Source organism: Hibiscus syriacus, unplaced genomic scaffold, assembly GCF_006381635.1.
Source record: "Hibiscus syriacus cultivar Baekdansim isolate YM2019G1 unplaced genomic scaffold, ASM638163v2 tig00000340_pilon, whole genome shotgun sequence".
NCBI classification, from domain to species: domain Eukaryota; kingdom Viridiplantae; phylum Streptophyta; class Magnoliopsida; order Malvales; family Malvaceae; genus Hibiscus; species Hibiscus syriacus.
In genome coordinates this window covers 12,646,423-12,670,342 of record NW_024061783.1, presented here as the reverse complement: position 1 = coordinate 12,670,342, position 23,920 = coordinate 12,646,423, and the positions used below count along the sequence as shown (strand labels likewise).

The 23,920-nt window shown below is 36.3% G+C and overlaps 1 pseudogene; it reads right to left on the bottom strand.

Annotated features, from left to right (window-relative positions):
* LOC120204493 overlaps positions 1–23,920 on the bottom strand; it is a 90,999-nt pseudogene that overhangs the window by 37,529 nt on the left and 29,550 nt on the right.

Here is a 23,920-nt window from a genome sequence, read left to right as displayed (position 1 = left end):
CTGTTTTAGAGTGGATCAAGAACCCGGGTCGCTGTACCTCGATGTTCGACCCTTTTGTGAAAGATGTTGCTTCTCTAGTGGTAGCTAAGGATATTATAGTTAGGCATATTTTTAGAGCTGCCAATTGGGAGGCGGATAAGTTGGCAAAAGATGGAATAGGTTGATTCCAGTGTTCTGTGTCTGGTCGTTTTGTGTTGCTGTGAGTTGTATGTTTTAGTTCAGGGTATTTTTTGTTTTAAGTTGTTTGTTGTGAGCTGAGGGTGTTTGGATCAGACATTGTAATATTGTTCTATTAATAAATTTTTTGAGGCACTATTTTCCTCCTTTCAATGTCCTTCATGTTACTGCTGTTAAATGAAGGTTATGAAGGAGATTTTTAATGAGGCCTCCTTATATTTTCTATCAAAAAAAAAACATTACCTGTTGATGTTTCGTGCTTCTGCAAAGTGGCCACCGGAGGAGTACCTCCAAAAGAGTTTACATGCAATGCAATTGCATCCAAAGATGGCATTCGCTCTGCCAATAGGCCAAGACGATTTATTTCAGCAGATAGGACAGGTCTTGCAACTATCAAAGAATTGTACATAGAGGAGCCTTTTTTCCACACCATGCTCTCCAAAAGTCTCTCTTCCAGAGAATTTAGATGCCGCCTCGATTCTCTCGGCAGAGACTCCTCATGCCTAATGAAACTCTCTATCACCTTGCTCAGATCAAAGGTTGTAATACCAGTCCTGTCCAGTACCGTAGGGAACAACATTGTGGCAGTCTTATGTGTAACCAGCACTAGTTCAGCAGGTTAGCTGCATGTAATATTTGTGCCTCTGCAGTACACGTAGCTTCCAAAACCCTATAGTATAACTTTAGCGCCTCCTATATTCGTTGTTCCATCCATATATTATCCATCGGGTTTACACTTTGAAGGCTTTACGTTCATGATTTCTAGGAAATATCACCTCCGATATCATATGTGCCCTACATATTACATCATTGGTAACATCTTTATCACAAGATGATAAAAAACGCTGCAACTCAGCTGAAGGTTTTGAAGGAAGAGGACAAATAACAGAACAAAGCCATTTTGAAGTTGTCATTGCAGTGCTGACCGGAATAGCTGCCATTTTCGCATTCGGTGGCCCAAGGACACCATTCGCATGAGATGCAGGAGGCCGTTGAGGAGACATTGGGCTTGAGAAGACTTTGATGGTGAGGCCATTGAATCAAGTTTCCTCTACTCAAAACAGAATAAACAACTTTCTTAGATAAAGGGACTACTATGTAAAGCACAAAAAACAAAGGGGAGAATACACTTCCTTAAATTTGAAACATACCTTGATACCAGTAGCATTCATAGCCCCTCCAGATAAGCTCCCTAAACCAAGTAAACTATCTTCTTCATTTACAAAAAGCCTCTCATCCAGATCACCTTTATTACAAATTGCATCATCATAATCTTTTTATAAAATATTAAAACTGGATGAAAGAGATTGTTCCTCCATTAAACCTTCAAAATAGATCAAGCCATCTGCATCAAAAAAGATCAGATAAACTAAAAGAAAAACTGAAGAAGCATGCTGCCAAAATTGCATTCATGACTTCAATGACGAACCAGTATCAATATTTTCCAGTGTGTCCATTTTGCACTCAGCTGCTGGACATGACTTTTTTTTTTCAATATATCTTCTATTAACTTATTGGCCATCTCCATTGTTTTCCTCAAATCGTCTTCTGAAGCATCATACATGTTGCAAAAGTGATGCTAGCAAGTCGACACCTTTGTCTCCTTTCTTAACTGAATGATTACATGAAGAAGTCAAACAGTAAGAAAGGGTAAGGACTAAACACTAGCGAAGAATATTGGACAAAATGAAAAGACCAGCGAAGAATCACAATGCATTCTCTTTATTAAAGACACTTCTAAAAATTTGTCTGCCATAAAAGAGCAGAAAATTACCAAAATGTGGAGAGTCACTAATCTTGAAGTTCCTGAAGCGAATTGGAACATGTATAATCAAAATAGCCTGTTAAAAATCACATAAACTGTAAGAAAATATTAACCTCTGCATTACTGCTTGATGCTCTAGCAATGTACAAGGATAGAGTAAATCAAAGATGAGCATAATTGAGCTGAATCTCTCGAATCACATTTAAATGTAACTTTCAAGGTTTGCATTTCGTTTGATAATTATTAAATTAACCCATTATCTGTACTACTATAAAAGGAACATGTTTCCCTAGAAAAAAAAAGGGATGAAATATTATTCCTTAGTGAATCCAAGTCTGCTTTGCTACAATCAACTAGTAAGAAAGCAACAGAGAAGCATAACTGACCAGTATAGAAACAAAACCATTTGTGCACGTCACTAGGTCTTTAAAACGGCTGAATGCATGCACACGGAGTGCCAAAAAAAGTAACCACCCAAAAAGATGGCACTCTGATAAATAATCCGGCAAATTGGTAGCATTTTACTTCTTGTTAATATTTGCATCACTTTTCAAGAAGAGTTCCCAGAATGCACGCTTGTATGACCTTTTATACCATTTAATAGAAACAAGCAGATGTTATTTACTTTACAAAGTGGAAAATTATAAAACTAACCAGAAAAATAAGGTTTTCAGGATACAGTTGCTTGAAGGAAAATACTGTAAATTATAGCCGTACAACGTCCTAATGAGTCTGGAATTGGTGTCCTAATGAGTCTGTAATTAAGCTTTTATATATTATTTAACTTGTACTCTATATCTTATCTAAGTAGAAGATTAGATAGTATGTAATAGGACTCTAAGTTAGTATCATAGAGTAGGTTAGTATTTCTGTTGTAATCTGCCTATTTTAATTGGACTTACCCTGTGTATTTGAGAGCAAGAAAAATAAGAGAATAAAATTCTCTGTTCCAGAAATTCCTTTCTTTATTTCCGGGTTTCTACAAATACTAAAAGTTTTTACTCTCTCTCTCTCTCTCTCTCCCTCTCCCTCTCCCTCTCCCTCTCCCTCTCCCTCAGTGTGTGTGTCTGTCGGGGGGGGGGGGGGGCTCTTGCATATTTCAAGCAAGGTTCAAGAAAACATAAGCACTGCGAATCTGAAACCTTGTAAAACATATATATATATATTTTTTCATTATTGTGATTTCATGCATTTAAAAGTAACCCATAAAATTTATCAAAGCATATTTCTATTAAGATAAAAAGAGAAATGCTAATTCCATTACAAAGATATTTAGACATATCATCTTATAACCTAGAATAGGTTATAAAGAAGGGCACCTACTTTCTTATAAGGCTCAAATTGGCCTGCATCTCCTTAGCCTAATAGATAAAAGTACCATAAGCAAAGTGTCAAGTAGAAGCAATATGGCCAGACAATTTTAATATATATATAGATATAGAAAACAAGCTAATACATAAAAATCCATATTCTTTCAATACCTCGAGTCTACTCTCCCAATCTTCACCATAAATGCTGTGATAACCATTTTTTCATAAAAACAATTAAATATTATTATTTTTAAAACAATTATAACTTTTATTTTAAAAATTTGGTGGTTTTGAATTGATTTGTATAAAATTGAAAGGAGTACCCATCGACCTTTGAGTTAGGTAGGTCGATTACTTAAAAACGTCTTTTAAAAACAATTTATGAAAGATGCATATCGAATAAAAATTGCATATCGACATTTTGCATAAAATAAAATAAATTGCTATTTGAAGAGACATGCCTTGCGTCATTTGAATAAAAAAAATTAGTTAGTAAAATAAACGAAATTTATTTCAAGTCCCCATATCGTTAAAATGTCGTATCGGATCGCACCACTTCGACCAAGTGATGCTTTCCACGCTCATTCTACACATATGTGTTCTTGAAATATATTAGAGTAATATTAATATTTAAGAAAATACAATAAAAACAAATGTGATTGGAAACATGCGAAATAAAATATTTACTATAAATAGGACCAAACATATTAATTTACATATAATTACAAAATATGTAAAATATATACATATGTAAAGGACTAAAATAAAAACAAATTATTTCACTTCAATATATAAATAAACAAATAAACATATTAGAAAATTTAAGGGACCAAACTGTTACAAATAGAAATTTAAGAGGCTAAATCACAAATACAAATAAACCAGATCCACAACCAAATACAGTAAATAAAATGGGTACCAAAAATGAAAATAACCCAAAAATAATTTTAGGGACCAAAATCAACTCAACCAGAAACATGAAGGACTGAACAATAAATAAAAATAATCTAGAGCCAAGAATGAAAATATTAAACAGTACATGTACTAGAAATGGAAATAACCCATGAGTAATATAAAGGACTGAAATAAAATAAACCAAAAATATAAAAAACCAAACAATAATTAAACCAAATGCCAAGCAGTGACTAAAATAAAAAAATTTACAAATGTCATGACCAAAATCAAATATTAACAAAAATACATAATATGTAAATTGGACTTAAATTTAAAAATTGAAAGATAAGAGCTCAACATAAGATATCATAAAAGTTTCATTAATGGCGTAAACAAACTATTACAAATGGAGAATGGCCTAAATGACTATTAGACCCTAACCAGAAAACACGGTGGGAGTGGAACAAAACAGGCCACCAGGTTTTGGTCCGAGTATACAAGCCCAAACCAAGGCTTGAATCTCTCATCTCCCTCATTTCCTCTCCTTCTCAGAAAATAGAGAGAGAAAGTTATAGAACTCTCTCTACTCCCCTAGTCGGGGAGAGATAGGTAGTCGCCACTGCCGGCAGCCACAGCGGAGCCCACGACGATTCATGGTGGCGGGAGGGAGTAAAAATCTCCCATAATACTCCTTTCAACTCCCTAAGCTCGAAACCCAATCCCGTTTCACCTAAAAGGCCTTATAAAACCCTAGATCTACCATGTACCTTTTGATATCAACAAGGAAACGACGTCCTTTGAACTTCTGATCCCACGAACAAAGGCATATATCTTCTCATCTCTTCTCTCTTTTCTCATTGTGTTTTTCTTTCTATGTTTTCTGTCTTTTTTCTTTTTCTTTCCCCCTTGTTTTTTCCTTCGTTGTTTGTTTCTCTCAACCCCAAATGGTTCCCTTATTCTATCTCTATCTTTCCCTTCTTTATTTGATTGCATCTGTGATCTTTGATGGATGGCCTCTATTTTTGAGATAATAGGGCATGAGTGTCCTACCCTTGCTTCTGACAAATCCCTGATCTCATTGGGATATCAATGTGATTTGCTTTAATTTTTTATATTTTTTTCTTTGATTCTTGTCTTTCTTTCCACTGTTGATTGATTCTTGGCTTTAATTGGGTTTGGTTCAGGTCATCCGGGTTAGATCTTGGGTCGGATCCTGGGTTGGGTTGATTTTCCTGGTGGGTTATGCTCTAGGTGCTAGGTTTGTATCCTTGGGCTTCGTTTGTTGGGTGTCTCAAGAGAGACGAAATTTGCTTCAAGGGAAACAAACTCAAATATTTGTGTTTCAAGGAAAACTGTCTCAAGGGAAACAAAACTTGTTTCAAAAGAAACAATTTCAAAGTTTGTCTTAAGGAAGATTGTCTCAAGTGAGACAAATTTTGTTTTGAGAAAAACAATCTCAAGTGAGATCAATTTTGTTTCAAGTGAAACAAACTCAAAATTTGTATCTCAAATGAAATATGTCTCAAGCAAGACGAAATTTGTTTTGAGAGAAATTGTCTCAAGCGAGACAAAATTTGTTTTTAGAGAAAACTGTCTCTAGCGAGACAAAATTTGTTTTTAAGAAAACTGTCTCTAGCGAGACGATGTCCGCTCTGCTGTTAGTACTAAATATAGGTGCGGATATATGTGAAAGTATACACAATCAAACAAGTAATACAGTGATAAGTGAGTATCGTCTCCACAGGGATTGGAGGGAATCAAATAAGTTCTATCAAAGCACCTTACTTTGTCACCTAAGTAAAGTTAGTGATGATATGTACAAATGAGAATGTTGTGGCAAATTGAGATGAATGTTGTGGAAATGGAATGGTGGTGCAAATGGATATGTCATGGAAAATTGAATTGTGTTGAGTGCAAACAAATGGAAATGTCAAGGTAAAATGAAATGTAAAAATACAATTTGATTAATAGGACTTTGTCTTTCTCATAGGACAATCTGCTATGGGAATGAGTGATAGGGAGTCACTAAGGAAAATCTAAGCCTACTTCTCAGAATGGTCTTCCTTCTATGCCTATTCTGCCCAACAGAGTCTACTAAGGTACCCTATGATATCTCTAGTAAGGGGCTCGACAGATTGAAGATGCCCTGGCAAAACCAATAGGCGTAAACCCCTGCAATGATCCTATTGGTCCAGATAACAGGATATGTCTCGGCAACACCTTTTTACGATAGCGTTAGCATTTGACCTATCATTTACACACAACTCCTTTTAGTCGAATGAAATCCTAGCCTTATCTCTAAGGTGGATTAGGCCTAGTTACTATCTAGAACCCCTTGCTTATGTGGTTTCTCCCTAGTTTCTCTCGAACACTAAGGATGTATTACCTAGGTATTCTCTCGAACCCTAAGAATCTCCTAAGGAATGGCTACTCTCGTAGCTCCTACAACCTTAAGGCACTAAGCATCATAAACAAAATAGATTATATCATAGAAAATCAATCATTCATTGAAATAAAACAAAAACATACAATATGAACTCCCACCAAATAGGATTAGTTCATGGTGGGGTTTGAAATAAACAAACACAAAGTAATTTTTATCCATTCCAAATAATAAAATATGAAAATAAAGAACTAAGGGAAGGAGAAAAAGCCTTCAACGTGCACTGCTGGAGCTTCCCTAGGCCACCACGAACTGCCCCCAGTGAACTAGCTCCTCTCGGATGTCTAAAACTGTAACACCCCCAACCCGTATCCGACCCGGATCCGAGTCCGAAGTGCCACATGGACTTTTCAAAAACCTTTACTTGTATAAAATAGTGAGTAATTTAAAATTTATTATTATATATAACTTATTCAAAACCTTTATTGAACTATTCAGAGCTTATACAATATATTATCTTGAATACATGCCAACTAGAACTTTATGTATTCAAATACATATTATTTATCTTTCTTCTGAACTGACTTTTGTTAAGAATAACTGACCTGTCTTGCTCCATGTTGCTCTTTACTCTTCTCACTTCTGTAATCTACGTGTGAAACAATCACACGCTAAGTCATTGACTTAGAGAGGCATAAAACATATAATAAAACTCTAACTCGTAATCCTGCTTGAACAATTTCTACTAACATATCACAAACAAGCATCACACCCACATATACATATAATTATTTTCTTTCCTATCGTTATCATATTATCACCTTTCATATTTCTATTCTCTTGTTTATATGATCAATTAAGCTCATATCATATATCTTATAGCATATACAATAATCACTAACATACATACATTACATTCAATGTTATCTCTTATTAGTCCATGTGCACCTGTGAGAACTATAGATATGTGAGTCTATTGAGGTTGTGCACCACTATGTTGTCACCACAGCTCATATAAATGTCCCGAAGGACCTATCCAAAGGTCACAAAGACCCCGGTAACTATCCAGAGGTCATAAAGAACCTCGGCAACTGTCCATAGGTCCCAAAGAACCTAGGTAAACTGTCCATATGTTCCTTATAACATAGGTATACTGTCCATATGTCTCGAAAGACATAGGTAAACCCTCGACTCTTGGTATTCCAACTATACCTATAGCTCTCGTATTATATAACATGGGTATTATATTCATATCACTTCACATATTCACATGTACATTTCACTTTTCATATGATTTCAAAATCATCTATCACGTAGCTTATAACACTTTTCTTGTGTTCATATGGCATGTAACTCATTCATCTCTTATTCTCATATGATTCTCATACATCAAGTATATCACATAGCACATAGTATAACATATAAACTTATACAGGTCTCCATATACATACTTTCATATACTTCGAATAACAATGCCCTATAACTTCTCACAGTTTTACCTAATCACTTATTTCACATTAATTATATTCTAGTTTCATATATTACTTAATTCAATTTCACATAGCTTGTTACCTATATAAATATTTTCTCATAACTTATCATCACATAGTTCCCATAACATTTTCCTATAGATTCATAAATCTTTACCATATGACTCATGTATTATATGTTCATTTCAGCTCATATATCCTCTCCATATAATTTATTTTACATGTTCATGTAATCACTTCTGTCAATGTCTCCTCATTTATATATTATTCTTATATTTTCCTATAAATCAATGTTATTTAACTTATCTCACTTTTTATCTAATCTCATAAGTTGGTTATACAAATTCCTATATATATGTATATATATATATATCTAACTCATGTAATTTATATCCTTTCTCTTGTTATCATATAAATCATTGCTATTTTACATAGTTCATGCTCCTATAATTGATATCTCAGGTTCATATAACTCATCTAATTCCTATAATACATAAATCATTGCCATATAACACATATCATATAAATTCATACCACCTAACATGTAATACAACTAAGCATATTCATGTAATATCAAACATAATCATACAATCATATATTCAACATATTGGAAACAGACTTGTCGTAAGTCAAATTTCCATATACAATACGTATATTCTAATAGTACGCACTCACCTGGCCTCACTAGTCAATATCGATCTGTTATCTTTCCTTGATCGATCTCACTTGATAAGTTCCAGAACTTGTTTAGGCTCTGTATCTACATAATAATTCATTGATACTAATCAGTATACTAATTAATATATTCTAAACTATCATTTCTTGGGCTAAAAGAAGAGTTATTTTTATCTTTTAATGAAGGTATGCATCGATGCACTACACCATACATCGATGCATAAATCCTATTCGATGTTTGTATTTAATGGGGATGCATCGATGCACTCCTTATGCATCGATGCATAAATCCTATTCGATGTTTTCTTTTTAAATTAATGCATCGATGCACTGCATGTGCATCGATGCACCTTAAACAATTTCTGGGATTTATCATCGATGCATCGGTGCACAATGAATGTGCATCGATGCACATTGCCCAGAACTGACATTTTAGCACGAGAATCATCAACTCTTCCCTTAATTCTTCTATTTTAAGCCCCTCTTATGACATTAAACTCAACTACCATTACTTGAACCAACTTATATCCATGTAAATCATCTTTAACCTCAAAATCCTATCTTCCTTATGAGATTCAAGAATCATACCAAATTTTCTATATGTTCTAAATCCAATTCTATCACTCCAAATCTCTTAATTTAACCATTGACAAGTCAAATTTAACTTCCAATTTAAGAAATGAACTTTATTCCAATATTTCATTTGTAAACTCTAAATCTTTAATCTCTCCTAACTCCACCATCCTTTGCTTTTAAGATGATTTAAGCTTTCCTTAAGCTTAGTTATCATCTAATAATCAAAACCCAACCTTAAAATCAACAATTCAATTATAAACAAAGAAACTTACCTTTGGCTCTTGGCTTCCACATGAAGAAGAAGAAGAAAGGAGAAGAGAACTCTGGAGAATTCTCTCCCTTTCCACGTGCATTTATCCTTACCAATCCCATTTTTAATTCATTTCTTGGTCAATTGACCCTTTTGCCCTTTATTTCCTTTAATAATTACTAAATAACCTTCATCATATATATCCAATAATCATTAAACTATTTCATTCTTCTACTTTAGTCACCAAATTATGAAACTTTACAATTTGGTCACTAACCCGGTATTGCGGATGTTACAAATCTCCCCTCCTTTTTAAGAAAATTTGTCCTCGAATTTTCACTGGACATCTTGATAGAAACATATCTTCTAAAGTTCTCATGTTGATTCATTTAATTAATCTTTCTTGTCATCATCAGAAACTTACTTTTCAATCCTTTAGCTTTTCAATTACCTTTTTCCTTTATATATATATTCATATCATGTCACTTATCATTTAAACAGCAACCAGTAACTTCAATCCATTTTTATTTCTTTATTCCATTCTTCCTTTATTTATTCCTTATACACAAATCATATCTTTCCTTTCATGTTCACATACTCTTGTCTTATCACCTATATTCATCTCTATGTAACAATCTTCATTGCATCCTCATAACTTTGATATCCCTATTTCTTATACCGAACTTTATTCTTTATCATCTCTTGTATTTGTATTTTCTTCTTTAAAGACACTTTTTAAAACATACCAATGCTTATCTCTTTGCCTACATCATATCTGTATGATCAAAATACATAACCACATCCAGATTCATATCATATTTGATTAACTCCACTTTATCTTTCCTCCAATCTTATAACTCTAGCACCTTTACTCTGACAGCTAGATAATAACTTCTGTTCAATCTAGGGCATAATCCCTATTATACCAATCATATACATCCTTTCCAATCTAAATTATCTAAAAATTCGCTTACTCAACTTATCAATTTCACCTCTATTCTCATACATCCTGAAATTTCTTTTGCTCAAACTCAACATTCTGACTCCTTGTGTCCTATAATCTGATCATCGATATACACATTCTCAAACTCTTCTTATCAATCCTCAGCTTTACTCAAATATACAAATTCTTACTTCCTTTTCCTTCACTATACCACATTACTATGATCCAAATATGCAACTGTATCCAGATCCATTTTAAATTTGGTTATCATATCCTGACAATATCGTATAATCTTATAATTCTAGTACATTTTTATCACATACTCTGGTTAGCCAACGCTAACTCTTTCCATCTTAACTGCAACCCTTATCATAAACATACTCTTATTTATGCTCAATACTATCACTTCGTTTCAAACTCATAAGCTCTGACTTTATACATCTTATACACTTGTCACTATTGCACTTATCCTTGAGTTCTTCTATAAGTACTCACCACGTCATTCGATCTTTTTTACATTCTTATAGTGACACTTGTTCACCATATTCTATCTTATCCACATACTAACAAAACTAATCCATATCTGTAACAACCCGACTATTTACAAAATAATATTAATTGAAATTGGAGGTAAATTGTGAAAATGAGTGAAATTAAGTGACTAAAGTATAATTTATGAAAACTTGTATGCCATTTTCAAAGTAAAGGAAATTCAGGGACCAAGCCCTGAATTTCCCCTAAAAGTCTCGGCAGGTTTGGTTATAACTAACGTGTTTTCGGATTTCAATCAGAAAACACAAAAGCTTTTCTTAAACTTTCACTCCTCCCGCACCTCGACTTTCAAGTCCGATTCTGACGTCGTTCGACATCTGATCGTCAAATTGAAACCACCATCGTGTTCGTTATCGAGTCAGGAACAATCCCCTTAAATTAATTGAAGCAAAACGTTGCTAAACGTCGGGAATTTCAAGTCAAAGCATCGACGCTTTTTTTAGCTCTATCGCCGAGAAAATCTCAAATTCACCGCCGATAGTTGCTCAGTTTACGACACCTCCTGCACCATCGTGTTCCTTGTGTCGTTTCGAGTTCACCAGTGTCAACCTTGTCCGCCATAGACGACGGCGCGTGAGGAGGTGGTACAGTCAAAGATTTGGCTGATTTGAAATCGAGCTCTCTGCCGTTGTAAGTATCTCGAAATCGCTCAAAATAATTTTTAGAAATTTTTCCGGGATTTTAAGGGCCCCGGAGGACGCCTCACGCGCCACACGCGCCGCCGCAGGGCGAGTGGCTGTTGGAAACTGGTTTAACCGATTTTCGACCGGTTCTGACCGGTTTGACCGGTATCGACCGGTTCAAACCGGTTTGACCGGTTTGACCGACCCGACCCGACCGTTGACCCGACCCGACCGTTGACCGTTGACCGTTGACTTTCTTTGACCAAAACTTAAAATGGCTTTGACCGAGCATTAAACGACCGTTAATCTTTTCCGAGTATACCTATCCTGATAGTTTTCGACGTTCCAAATCCGTTTCCGCTGTCCGTTTCGTCAAATTCAAACCCGAAGGCCTCCAAATCGATGGTCAAAGTAGTTGACTTTGACTTTGACCAAGAATCTGAATTTTCGAAAAGTCATACTTTATGTTTTGCGACGTCCTGATTCCGATTCCACAATCCGTTTGGCCAAATTCAGACTCAAAATACCCCAAATTAATAGTCAAACCTGAAAAATGCTTATATACTTAAGAAATCTAGTTTTGAACAATTAAATAGGATTTGGGACTGATAGATTATTATTGTTTGAAGGTACAAGAGACTCTTCGGATCGTTCGACAACTCGACCTAGCTCTTCTAGATCAGTTAAACCACGTGTGCCATTATTCACGCATTCGAAAATTGTAGCAGAGCGTGGTGAAACCAGCAATCAGTAGATTTGCTATTTGAACCTATTGTCGAGGTGTGTTCCCTACTTATTACTGAACTGTTTTATTGGTTTTAATATGTGGTACACCGAATTCATTGGTTATCGTTTTATGGATGCACCAATTTAATGTGACAATTTATGGAATATGGCTGCTATCTAATTTTTGTTTTGAAATGGTATATGATTACCATGTTTTTGGATTTATGGAATTTATGTCACGGTGCAATTGAATTTTGGAATTGAATTACGATGGAATAGCTCTGATCAAGCTAAATGGGCCTAATGTGACTCTTGAGGGCCCCAAGATGTTTCATTAGGTCGGCTTTCCTTTGGTGTGTGCTCAGGGTAAGCTATATGGACTTATTGACTTGGGCTTAAGGATACAAGCTTCAGAGCCTATCCTTAAGTCGGCTTTCTTTTTTGCTATGTGCATAAAGTAAGCTATATGGAAAATAATTTTGGGAACTACTGATGGTGTACCAAAAAAGGGTTTAAACTATGATTTTCAAAAGTTAAACTCTTTTACGAATTTGTGAGATTACTGGACTATGATTTGTACCTATTGACATTTTATGGAAATGTTGGGACACACTGAGCCTAGCTCACCTTTTGAAAATGTTTTCCCCCTTTCAGATACTGTTGGTTAGATACCTCGGTTCGAGCACTTGGAGGATCAACATATCTCTTGAAGTAAATCAGATTGTAATGTTTTTATCTTGCAAGTTGACTTTATTTTGGTGACATAGACCTTATTTTAAATATCGGATTTTATAATGATGACTCTTTTACTATTACTGCTCGGTTTATTGTGATTTTGAATTTGAAGACATGTTTTAAATTAAATTATTATTTATTAGTACTATATTTACGAGTTGGATTTTGATAGTATAATTTGTTTATAATTTCATGTTATTTATAATGTGATTTTATATTGATGGAATAACGATTTCGGAAAATGTCTTTAATAATCATAATGTGATCCACTAGACTTGGTCGAAATGCATAGGTCGGGTCTAGGGGGTTACATTTATTGGTATCAGAGCTTTTGGTTTTTAACCCTCGGACTGTGTATGAGTTCACATTGAAAATACAGTTTTGAAATATTTTACAAAACGAGTTACTAAGGCCATGTCACAAAGTTATTAAGATTTTAACTATGTTCGAGACTCCAAGTGCTTATCTAACCTTAAGTTTATCTTATGTAGTAATCTCAATATATACCAAAATGAGTGCTAGACGTGGTCGTCGAACTAGTCGTGGACGAGGTCGAGTGGCTAGATTTGCAGATCCGATTGATGAGATACGAGTAGATCCCCCACCTCCGATAGGTGATCCTGCTCCTACGACCCCAACGAATATGCCACATACCGATGGTATTGGCATGACTACACTGATCATAGGAGCGACCGATATTGAGTCAGAGTCTACTGGAGTTGCATTGGATGAGAATTTTAGTAGACAGTTTCTGCAGTTAATACAGGGAGCAGTTAGAGCTACTGGTGTTGTATATGAGGTTCCTATTTCACAGACGTTGATTGCCAATGGAGTTAGAACTTTTGGGGGACAGATTGGTGGAGCTCCTACTGAAGATGAGGATTGGCTCCAGGATAAAGAGAGACGCATGGATCAGTTGGGTTTGGACTCAACTAAGAGATATCTGGGTGCTGTAGCAATGTTAGATGGTAATGCCTACACTTGGTGGGAGTCAGTGATCAGTAGTGTTCCTACCGATCGTTTGACCTGGAATTTCTTTAAGGATCGATTTCGGAGTCGTTTTCTGGGAGAGCGCTACTTAGCTCAGAGACGACAATAGTTTCAAGATTTGGTTCAGGGAGACATGACTGTTTCTGAGTATGAGATCGAGTTCTTGAAGTTGCTGAAGTATGGATTCAGTATGGTACCTACTGAGAGAGATCAATGTCGTAAATTTGCCCTTGGACTCAGATACGAGCTGCGTAGGCAAGTTGTAACCCATCAGGATGAAATATTTGATGTGCTGGTGGGCAGAGCCAAAGATGCTGAAGAGGTGGAGGTTTTAGCTTCTGGTAGAGAGCGTGTTGATCAGGAACGATCTAAAAAATTTTCAGGCCCGATGTTGTCATCAGCACAGTCCGGGAAGAGGACTCGTACTTCAGCCCCTCAGAGAAGCAATACACGTTTCAGGCCTACAGCATCCTCACCGTTAGTTGGCAGTCGAGGCGGTTACTCGTCGTATTATAATGGGCCCCTTTGTGAGTATTGTGGTAAACAGCACTCAGGAGAGTGTCGTAAGAAGATGGGTCTTTGCTATCAGTGTGGATCTAGTGGTCATTATCAGAGGGATTGTCCTCAGCTAGTTTCGTTTGAGCAGACCACTACCCAAACTCCTGTGCATTCGCAGACTACAGTACAGACCCCAATTAGAGATCGTAGTCAAGGAAAGACTCGAGGATCAGCGTCCAGGACAGACAGTAGAGCTCGACCTCAGCAAAATAGAGGGCCAACAGCTTCTGAGGCTAGACAGCCAGCTTTGGTTTATGCAACTAGACGTCGTGATGACAGATATGAGCCTGAGGTTATTGCAGGTACATTTACTATTTATTCTACCCCATACTTTGCATTATTGGACAATGGCTCCACTCACTCCTATGTATCGAGCTCAGTATCTCGAAACCTTCAGATTCCGATGGAGAACACTGAAAATACTGTTACAGTTACAAGTCCAGTAGGACAAGCGGTATTAGTGAATAAAGTATTTCAGAGTTGTCCTCTCGAGGTTCAGGGAGAAATTTTTCTCGCTGATCTTATGGAACTTCCTTTAGGGGAGTTCGATCTAATTCTTGGAATGGATTGGTTGAATAAACACAAGGTAAAGCTGGATTGCGAATACAAGCGGGCTACTTTGAAGACTTCAGATGGTCGGACTGTTGTGTTAATTGGTGAACGGCGTGGTTATCTCTCCAATATAGTTTCAGCGATGGAAATTGATCGTATGATCCGGAAGGGATATGAGACCTTCATTGCTTGTATTTTGAACACCAAAGGTGCATTGTCCACGATCGAGGAGATTCGTACAGTTAGCGAGTTTCCTGATGTTTTTCCGGAGGAGTTGCCTGGGTTACCTCCTGATAGAGAGGTAGAGTTCGAGATTGATGACTTATTTGATCAATTGCGAGGATCTACTGTATTCTCTAAGATTGATCTTCGTTTGGGGTATTATCAATTGAAAGTTAAAGGATCTGATGTTGCAAAAACGACCATTCGCACTAGATATGGTCATTATGAATTTTTAGTGATGCCTTTTGGTTTGACGAACGCTCCTGCAGCTTTCATGGATTTGATGAATCGGGTGTTCCGACCATATTTGGATCAATTTGTGGTGGTCTTCATTGATGATATTCTGATCTATTCTCGTACTGAGGCAGAGCATGACGAGCATTTGAAGATCGTTCTACGGACTTTGAGAGAGCATCGTCTATATGCCAAACTAAGCAAGTGTGAGTTTTGGCTTCAAGAAGTGTCATTTCTGGGGCATATTATTTCTGCGGGAGGTGTTCAGGTTGATCCCAGCAAGATAGAGGCTATTATGAATTGGAAACGACCTAAGAACGTATCTGAAATCCGTAGTTTCTTGGGCTTGGCTGGTTATTATCGACGTTTTGTTGAGGGCTTCTCGATCATTGCTTCTCCTTTGACAAAGTTGTTATGGAAGAATGTGCCGTTTGACTGGGGCGAGGCACAACCGGAGAGCTTTGAGAAACTAAAGGCGGTTTTGACTCAAGCACCGGTGTTGATTCAACCAGAGTCCGGGAAGGATTTTACAGTGTATAGTGATGCTTCACATTCAGGACTTGGTTGTGTTTTAATGCAGGAAAGTAAGGTGGTGGCTTATGCATCCCGTCAGCTGCGGCCGCATGAGAGCAACTATCCTACTCACGATTTAGAGTTGGCAGCAGTAATTTTTGCCTTGAAGATTTGGAGACACTATCTTTATGGAGAGAAGTGTTACATTTTCACGGATCATAAGAGCTTAAAGTATCTTCTGACCCAGAAGGAACTTAATTTGAGACAGCGTCGCTGGTTAGAGCTTCTAAAGGATTATGATTGCGTGATTGATTACCACCCTGGTAAAGCTAACATTGTAGCAGATGCTTTGAGTCGAAAGACGGTATCGGAGTTGAGGTCTTTAATGGCCAAGATGAATTTATATGACGATGGCACTTTGTTAGCAGAATTGCAAGTTAAGCCGACCTTGGTTGATGAGATCAAAGCTATGCAGCCCCTTGATAGCTCCTTGCTTTCCATCTTTGAGCAAGTAGAGCAGGGGACAAACTCAGATTACGTAATTGATCATGATGAAGTTTTATGATTTAAAGGTAGATATTGTGTGCCTGATGATGCTGAGTTGAGGCAGACTATCCTTACTGAGGCTCATAGTAGTCCATATGCTATGCACCCCGGAGGAGATAAGATGTACCAGAATTTGAGAGAGAGGTATTATTGGATTGGTATGAAGAAAGACATATCTGACTTTGTGGCTAGGTGTTTGACTTGTCAGCAAGTTAAGGCAGAACATCAACATCCATCAGGTTTGTTACAGCCTATCAAGATTCCTGAATGGAAATGGAAGCGTATTACTATGGATTTTGTTACTGGCTTGCCTATGACTCCTTCGAAAAAAGATTCAGTTTGGGTGATTGTTGACAGACTTACAAAGTCAGCTCACTTCATTCCTGTGCGAGTAAATTATACTTTGGATAAGCTGGCAAGATTGTATATTTTAGAGATTGTCAGATTGCATGGTGTTCCATTGTCCATTATTTCTGATCGAGATCCGAGATTTACTTCGAGATTTTGGAAGGCGTTACATACGACTTTGGGAACAAGATTGGATTATAGTACATCCTTTCATCCACAAACTGATGGTCAATCTAAGAGAGTAATTCAGATTCTGGAGGATATGTTGCGGGGTTGCATAATCGATTTTCATGGTAGTTGGGAGAACTTTTTACCGTTGGCTGAATTTGCTTACAATAACAGTTATCAGACCAGCATTCGTATGGCACCCTATGAAGCACTCTATGGGCGTAAATATCGCACTCTGATCTGTTGGACTGAGGTGCGTGATAGGAAAACGTTGGGACCTGAGTTAGTGCGAGAGACGGAGGACACAGTCAGATTAATCCGTGACCGTCTGAAAGAGGCATTTGATAGGCAGAAATCTTATGCAGATCAAAGAAGGAATGATATACAGTTTGAAGTGGGAGATCAGGTCTTTTTGAAAGTTTCACCCTGGAAGAAAGTATTGAGATTCAGGCGTAAGGGTAAATTGAGTCCAAGATTTATTGGACCATTTCGTATCTTGAAGAGGGTAGGACCTGTTGCATATCAGCTTGAGTTGCCTTCTGAGCTAAGTCGTATTCATGATGTCTTTCATGTATCAATGTTGAGGAGATACCGTCCAGATCCAGGTCACATTATTCAGGTTGAAGAAGTAGAGCTGAGACCTGATTTGTCATATGAAGAGGAGCCCATTCAGATCTTAGAGAGAGATGAACGAGTTCTTCGGAATAGGCAAATTCCAATGGTCAAAGTTCAGTGGAGTAATCGAGGCCCCTCAGAAGCTACTTGGGAGACATTGGAGTCAATGGAGGCTCAGTTTCCTCAACTATTCTCATAAGGTAAATTTCGAGGACGAAATTTCTTGTAGAGGGGGAGAATTGTAACAACCCGACTATTTACAAAATAATATTAATTGAAATTGGAGGTAAATTGTGAAAATGGGTGAAATTAAGTGACTAAAGTATAATTTATGAAAACTTGTATGCCATTTTCAAAGTAAAGGAAATTCAGGGACCAAGCCCTGAATTTCCTCTAAAAGTGTCGGCAGGTTTGGTTATAACTAACGTGTTTTCTGATTTCAATCAGAAAACACAAAAGCTTTTCTTAAACTTTCACTCCTCCCGCACCTCGACTTTCAAGTCCGATTCCGACGCCGTTCGACATCCGATCGTCAAATTGAAACCACCATCGTGTTCGTTATCGAGTCAGGAACAATCCCCTTAAATTAATTGAAGCAAAACGCTGCTAAACGTCGGGAATTTCAAGTCAAAGCATCAACGTTTTTTTAGCTCTATCGCCGAGAAAATCTCAAATTCACCGCCGATAGTTGCTCAGTTTACGACACCTCCTCCACCATCGTGTTCCTTGTGTCGTTTCGAGTTCACCGGTGTCAACCTTGGCCACCGTACACGGCGGCGCGTGAGGAGGTGGTGCAGTCAAAGATTCGGCCGATTTGAAATCGAGCTCTCCGCCGTTCAAAAATTTGAACCGATCGTTGTAAGTATCTCGAAATCGCTCAAAATAATTTTTAGAAATTTTTCCGGGATTTATAGGGCCGCGGAGGATGCCTCACGTGCCACACGCGCCGCCGCAGGGCGAGTGGCTGCTGGAAACCGGTTTAACCAGTTTTCAACCGGTTCTGACCGGTTTGACCGGTATCGACCGGTTCGAACTGGTTTGACCAGTCTGAACCAGTTTGACCGACCCGACCGTTGACCCGACCCAACCCGACCGTTGACCCGACCCGACCGTTGACCGTTGACCGTTGACTTTCTTTGACCAAAACTTAAAATGGCTTTGACCGAGCATTAAACGACCGTTAATCTTTACCGAGTATACCTATCCTGATAGTTTTCGACGTGCAAAATCCGTTTCCACAGTCCGTTTTGTCAAATTCGAACCCGAAGGCCTCTAAATCGACGGTCAAAGTAGTTGACTTTGACTTTGACCAAGAATCTGAATTTTCGAAAAGTCATACTTTATGTTTTTCGACGTCCTGATTCCGATTCCGCAATCCGTTTGGCCAAATTCAGACTCGAAATACCCCAAATTGATAGTCAAACCCGAAAAATGCTTATATACTTAAGAAGTCTAGTTTTGAACAATTAAATAGGATTTGGGACTGATAGATTATTATTGTTTGAAGGTACAAGAGACTCTTCGGATCGTTCGACAACTCGACCCAGCTTTTCTAGATCAGTTAAACCACGTGTGCCATTATTCACGCATTCGAAAACTGTAGCAGAGCGTGGTGAAACCAGCAATCAGTAGATTTGCTATTTGAACCTATTGTCGAGGTGTGTTCCCTACTTATTACTGAACTATTTTATTGGTTTTAATATGTGGTACACCGAATTCATTGGTTATCGTTTTATGGATGCACCAATTTAATGTGACAATTTATGGAATATGACTGCTATCTAATTTTTGTTTTGAAATGGTATATGATTACCATGTTTTTGGATTTATGGAATTTATGTCACGGTGCAATTGAATTTTGGAATTGAATTACGATGGAATAGCTTTGATCAAGCTAAATGGGCCTAATGTGACTCTTGAGGGCCTCAAGATGTTTCATTAGGTCGGCTTTTCTTTGCTGTGTGCTTAGGGTAAGCTATATGGACTTATTGACTTGGGCTTAAGGATACAAGCTTCAGAGCCTATCCTTAAGTCGGCTTTCTTTTTTTCTATGTGCATAAAGTAAGCTATATGGAAAATACTTTTGGGAACTACTGATGGTGTACCAGAAAAGGGTTTAAACTATGATTTTCAAAAGTTAAACTCTTTTACGAATTTGTGAGATTACTGGACTATGATTTGTACCTATTGACATTTTATGGAAATGTTGGGACACACTGAGCCTAGCTCACCTTTTGAAAATGTTTTCCCCCTTTCAGATACTGTTGGTTAGATACCTCGGTTCGAGCACTTGGAGGATCAACATATCTCTTGAAGTAAATCAGATTGTAATGTTTTTATCTTGCAAGTTGACTTTATTTTGGTGACATGGACCTTATTTTAAATATCGGATTTTATAATGATGACTCTTTTGCTATTACTGCTCGGTTTATTGTGATTTTGAATTTGAAGACATGTTTTAAATTAAATTATTATTTATTGGTACTATATTTACGAGTTGGATTTTGATAGTATAATTTGTTTATAATTTCATGTTATTTATAATGTGATTTTATATTGATGGAATAACGATTTCGGAAAATGTCTTTAATAATCATAATGTGATCCACTAGACTTAGTCGAAACGCATAGGTCGGGTCTAGGGGGTTACAATATCGCTTTTCCGATTCAAAATAATAAAGATCTTCTTTCACTATTCTAATATGATTTCAACTTTATGAAATTAACCTTTAATCTTATAAGACACTTTCTGAGGTTTCTGGTCTTCATCCTGCCTGGCCAGGGTAAGTGAATTGCTATCACCATCAGATTTGTCAGCTATCGATTCACTTCGACAATTTCTATAATCAATTTCTACTATATTATACAAATCTTGTTCTATTGGCAAGACAACATACTCCTTACCCTATCAGATCAGAAATTTTCACTCTGTGTTGGCATGTACACATTTTATGACACTTTGGACTTTAGTTTATGCCGAGAATCGGCTAAATCGTAGCTCTGATACCATTAAATATAACACCCCCAACCCGTATCCGACCCGGATCCGAGTCCGAAGTGCCACATGGACTTTTCAAAAACCTTTACTTGTATAAAATAGTGAGTAATTTAAAATTTATTATTATATATAACTTATTCAAAACCTTTATCGAACTATTCAGAGCTTATACAATATATTATCTTGAATACATGCCAACTAGAACTTTATGTATTCAAATACATATTATTTATCTTTCTTCTGATCTGACTTTTGGTAAGAAGAACTGACATGTCTTGCTCCATGTTGCTCTTTACTCTTCTCACTTCTGTAACCTACGTGTGAAACAATCACACGCTAAGTCGTTGACTTAGTGAAGCATAAAACATATAATAAAACTCTAACTCGTAATCCTGCTTGAACAATTTCTACTAACATATCACAAACAAGCATCACACCCACATATATATATAATTATTTTCTTTCCTATCGTTATCATATTATCACCTTTCATATTTCTATTCTCTTGTTTATATGATCAATTAAGCTCATATCATATATCTTATAGCATATATAATAATCACTAACACACATACATTACATTCAATGTTATCTCTTATTAGCCCATGTGCACCTATGAGAACTGTAGATATGTGAGTCTATTGAGGTTGTACACCACTATGCTGTCACCACACCTCATATAAATGTCCCAAAGGACCTATCCAGAGGTCACAAAGACCCCGGTAACTATCCAGAGGTCATAAAGAACCACATCAACTTTCCATAGGTCCCAAAGAACCTAGGTAAACTGTCCATATGTTCCTTATAACATAGGTATACTGTCCATATGTCTCGAAAGACATAGGTAAACCCTCGACTCTTGGCATGCCAACTATACCTATAGCTCTTGTATCATATAGCATGGGCATTATATTCATATCACTTCACATATTCACATGTACATTTCACTTTTCATATGATTTCAAAATCATCTGTCACGTAGCTTATAACATTTTTCTTGTGTTCATATGGCATGTAACTCATTGTCATCTCTTATTCTCATATGATTCTCATACATCAAGTATATCACATAGCACATAGTATAACATATAAACTTATACAGGTCTCCATATACATACTTTCATATACTTCGAATAACAATGCCCTATAACTTCTCACAGTTTTACCTAATCACTTATTTCACATTAATTATATTCTAGTTTCATATATTACTTAATTCAATTTCACATAGCTTGTTACCTATATAAATATTTTCTCATAACTTATCATCACATAGTTCCCATAACATTTTCCTATAGATTCATAAATCTTTACCATATGACTCATGTATTATATGTTCATTTCAGCTCATATATCCTCTCCATATAACTTATTTTACATGTTCATATAATCACTTCTGTCAATGTCTCCTCATTTATATATTATTCTTATATTGTCCTATAAATCAATGTTATTTAACTTATCTCACTTTTCATCTAATCTCATAAGTTGGTTATACAAATTCCTATATATATATATATATATATATATATCTAACTCATGTAATTTATATCCTTTCTCTTGTTATCATATAAATCATTGCTATTTTACATAGTTCATGCTCCTATAATTGATATCTCAGGTTCATATAACTCATCTAATTCCTATAATACATAAATCATTGCCATATAACACATATCATATAAATTCATACCACCTAACATGTAATACAACTAAGCATATTCATGTAATATCAAACATAATCATACAATCATATATTCAACATATTGGAAACAGACTTGTCGTAAGTCAAATTTCCATATACAATACGTATATTCTAATAGTACGCACTCACCTGGCCTCACTAGTCAATATCGATCTGTTATCTTTCCTTGATCGATCTCACTTGATAAGTTCTGGAACTTGTTTAGGCTCTGTATCTACATAATAATTCATTGATACTAATCAATATACTAATTAATATATTCTAAACTATCATTTCTTGGGCTAAAAGAAGAGTCATTTTTATCTTTTAATGAAGGTATGCATCGATGCACTACACCATGCATCGATGCATAAATCCTATTCGATGTTTGTATTTAATGGGGATGCATCGATGCACTCCTTATGCATCGATGCATAAATCCTATTCGATGTTTTCTTTTTAAATTAATACATCGATGCACTGCATGTGCATCGATGCACCTTAAACAATTTCTGGGATTTATCATCGATGCACATTGCCCAGAACTGACATTTTAGCACGAGAATCATCAACTCTTCCCTTAATTCTTCTATTTTAAGTCCCTCTTATGACATTAAACTCAACTACCATTACTTGAACCAACTTATATCCATGTAAATCATCTTTAACCTCAAAATCCTATCTTCCTTATGAGATTCAAGAATCATACCAAATTTTCTATATGTTCTAAATCCAATTCTATCACTCCAAATCTCTTAATTTAACCATTGACAAGTCAAATTTAACTTCTAATTTAAGAAATGAACTTTATTCCAAGATTTCATTTGTAAACTCTAAATCTTTAATCTCTCCTAACTCCACCATCCTTTGCTTTTATGATGATTTAAGCTTTCCTTAAGCTTAGTTATCATCAAATAATCAAAACCCAACCTTAAAATCAACAATTCAATTATAAACAAAGAAACTTACCTTTGGCTCTTGGCTTCTACATGAAGAAGAAGAAGAAAGGAGAAGAGAACTCTGGAGAATTCTCTCCCTTTCCATGTGCATTTATCCTTACAAATCCCATTTTTAATTCATTTCTTGGTCAATTGACCCTTTTGCCCTTTATTTCCTTTAATAATTACTAAATAACCTTCTTCATATATATCCAATAATCATTGAACTATTTCATTCTTCTACTTTAGTCACCAAATTCTGAAACTTTACAATTTGGTCACTAACCCGATATTGCGGATGTTACAAAAATGCGACTCCCTCACGCTTGTCACGGAGAAATACCACGTCAAGTAGGATTGGCATAGAAGAGTATGTCCTTCTATCTCTAACTTTTAAGCTCAAATCAACGTGGAACCAAAGTCTTCTTCATTATGGCTTCATCCTCTATTTATAG